This window comes from Mus caroli, chromosome X, assembly GCF_900094665.2.
Source record: "Mus caroli chromosome X, CAROLI_EIJ_v1.1, whole genome shotgun sequence".
NCBI classification, from domain to species: domain Eukaryota; kingdom Metazoa; phylum Chordata; class Mammalia; order Rodentia; family Muridae; genus Mus; species Mus caroli.
In genome coordinates this window covers 81,095,129-81,098,750 of record NC_034589.1, presented here as the reverse complement: position 1 = coordinate 81,098,750, position 3,622 = coordinate 81,095,129, and positions in this window count along the sequence as shown.

Here is a 3,622-nt window from a genome sequence, read left to right as displayed (position 1 = left end):
TACTCACTGATAAGTGGATATTAGCCCAGAAACTTAGAATACCCAAGATACAAGTTGCAAAACACATGAAACTCAAGAAGAAGGAAGACCAAAGTGTGGTCACTTTGCCCCTTCTTAGAATTGGGAACAAAACACCCATGGAAGGAGTTACAGAGACAAAGTTTGGAGCTGAGACTAAAGAATGGACTATCTAGAGACTGCTGCACCTGGGGATCCATCCCACAATCAGCCTCCAAACGCAGACACCATTGCATATGCCTGCAAGATTTTTCTGAAAGGACCCTGATATAGCTGTCTCTTGTGAGGCTATGCTGGTGCCTGGCAAACACAGAAGTGGATGCTCACAGTCAGCTATTGGATGGATCACAGGGCCCCCAAATGGAGGAGCTAGAGAAAGTACCCAAGGAGCTAATGGGGTCTACAACCCTATTGGTGGAACAACAGTATGAGCTATCCAGTACTCCCTGAGCTCATGTCTCTAGCTGCATATGTAGCAGAAGCGGGCCTAGTCGGCCATCATTGTGAAGAGAAGTCCCTTGCAAACTTTATATGCCTCAATACAGGGGAACACCAGGGCCAAGAATTGGGAGTGGGTGGGTACGGGAGTGAGGAGGGGAGGGTATGGGGGACTTTTGGGATAGCATTTGAAATGTAAAATAAGAAAATACCTAATTAAAAATAAATATATTAATTAGTTAATTAATTAATTAATCGGAATTTACATCAGTATACAATGCTCTTTCTCTTCTCCCCCAAAACCACTATCTTCCTTCATTTCATTAATTGACTTTTAAGGAAATAAGGGAAGACCATGGCTCTACTTTTTTCCCACCATCTTTCTAGCAAGTAGTGATGTTTGCTAAGGGAGATAGTGGGTTACCTTGTATTGTCTTAATTCCTCTAAGAAGCTGAGCTGTCCTCTATTTCCATGAATCAGAAATTCACCCGTTAGCATCACAAAGTGTGAAACTAGATTGATAATTTTAGGAAAACTAGGCTTAATTATAGCTTTTATTATACATTATCAGTTATGTTGGAGTTCTCAAGTCAGAAATTAAATTATCTCATTTAGTCAGTAGTCCGGTAACCATGATCTGGGCAAAGCATTAGAACAAATTTGATATGAGTTTGGAAAACACTGTCAGTTGACTACAGCTTGAAAATAAGTTCCCAGAGAAATTCTAGCAAAAGGTGGCCCATGCACAGCATAGCACTCTAATAAGTTGTGTATAGCAAACTTATTAGAGAAAACAGGTGTAAAGCAGGATTTGGTGTCAAAAGCCCTTGTGAGATAAAAGCATCTACCTAGCAAATCTGAGGCTCCTCTGGTCGATGTGAGACTGGGTATCAACAAAACAAACACGAAAACCAGAAGGAGGCCAGTTACACAGTTCAAGTATGAAAATACTTGCTGTGGAAGCATAAAGACCTGAGCATGCGTTTTACTTTGAGTTTGAGTTCCATTCAACCCCAAAGTGGAAGGAAAGACCTGTATTGCAAAATGTCCTCTGAACTGCACACACACACACACACACACATACACACACACACATGCTCGCACGCGCACACACATGCACACACAACGACGACAATAATAAATTTTAAAACTCAGGCAGAAGTAAAGAAAAAAAAAGGAAAGTGGAAAGGAAGGAAGTAGGAAATAAATAAAATTATTTGATATTACAAAAATCACAGTTGTTTTAAGAATCTCCTCTTTTACTCAGAGTAGGTGATTCTATCTCATAATAGTCAGTTCTCTTTCAGAACCCTTCAACATTTGAAAATAAAGACATTCACATTGCACTGAAATTAAATCTTAGTCTGAGGCCAAAGTACCTCTATGCTGAACTAAGTCCTGAGCTCCTTCACCTTGATGAGTGATTCAATGGTTTCTCGTATCACTTCCTATTCACCCTCTTTTCTTTTCTTTCTTCTGGTGACTATTTTCGGAATTCACTCCAGAAGAAAAAGCATACAGTCTTAGCTCCTGTTTGTGGGACACTGGCAAGATCTTGCCTTAAGGTCAGCACAATGAAGCACTGATTAGAATGATCATAGGCAGCTCTTGCTACAGCTCCTCCACTGGGAAGGCCTTGACAGCTTGGTGACCCTGTTGCTCTCCACAGACCCTCCTTCAGCTACCTCTTGTGGCAGCTGCCTGAACAAACATTACATCCTTAGTGTTTGCTGCCGGATCCCAGCCAAGGAAGTCATAACAGGACAATAGACATACTATCTGATAACCTTGTTAGCTCAAATCAAAGCTCCTAACAAATAGGAGATGTTATTGAAGTGGAATAAAACCATTGTGGTAGTTGCGTGTGTTGACGTGGCTTCTCAGTTATTTTTCCCTTTGGGAAAAAAAAAGTAGCATTTCTTGTCCCTTTTCTTAAGATTAAAACCAGGCACAAGGACATGAAACAAAATAACACGTACAAGGTTAAGGTTAACTTTAAAAGAATACAAATGGAGAGTGATGTACAAAGTTCATAATTTTCTTCTAATGGGAAAATAGCACAAAACTATTTGCTTTGTGCTGTGAAATCTCTGGGAATATGTGGTAAATATGGAATAATCTTCTTTATCCTGAGAAAGTTGAGTGTGTGATTTAATTTGAGAAAACGATAACAAGTAATGAACTCATTTCAGACAGCAGGTCAAAGATGATCAAGGTCTTTCTATTTTCTGTTTTATTTACTTCACAGTACAGAATATTATTTCAACACAGAGAGAATTTGCCAGGGTTGACTTTGGCCTCTTATTGTCTCCGTCACATGTACTTCAAGCTTTAGAAAGCATTTCAGCTGTTGAAAATATCACTTTAACCTTCTTATCTCCCTACTTTTACAAAAGACATTAACATCTGTTCCAGAACTAGTGCTGGAAATGGAGTGTCTTCACAAAACTGCAATCCACTGCCTCCCTGCTTCAGCTCCCGAGCTGTGCCTTTTAGAAAGTCTTGGAGGAACTAGCACTAACTCTGAAGTCATGACTTTGCAATGCTCTCTCCATAACTCAGATAATGGGTCCCCTGCCTCAATTTAGTCTTCAGCAACACATAACAAAATAATAAATTAATTCATAAAATATGTAGTTGGAGGCATTGGAAATGTCTCTTTGTATTTTATATCATTTTAGAGTTAAAACTTGTGAGACTTTCTGACTTGACATGGGCTCTGATTTATCTTTTGCTCTTATATTTCCTCAAAAGATTAATGAGTTATAAATGAACCTATACCTGCTTTCTTCTTTGAATGTGGTTAGGAAATATTGTGAACATTGTATTCAGCTACATTTCACTACTTTGCTGACTGGCAGTCAAAGTAACAATTTAGTTTGTGTGTACCTGTATTTGCAATATATACCTTTTCACAAATAAGTGCTTCTTTTGTAAGAGCTGGAAAGTTTCATTAATAAATCTAAACATGGCTTTTCTTTATTAGCCTATACTTATAAGGGATGATAAAAGTAGTTCTTTCCCAATGAAATATAACTTAGAATATTTGAAAATAATAAAATTTCTGCATTTCTTATTCTCTACCTCTATAATGACTTGAAAGTGAGGGAAAAAACTCTTAGAAATAAAATTTGGAGAATAAACTGCTCTCAGAACTCACAGATT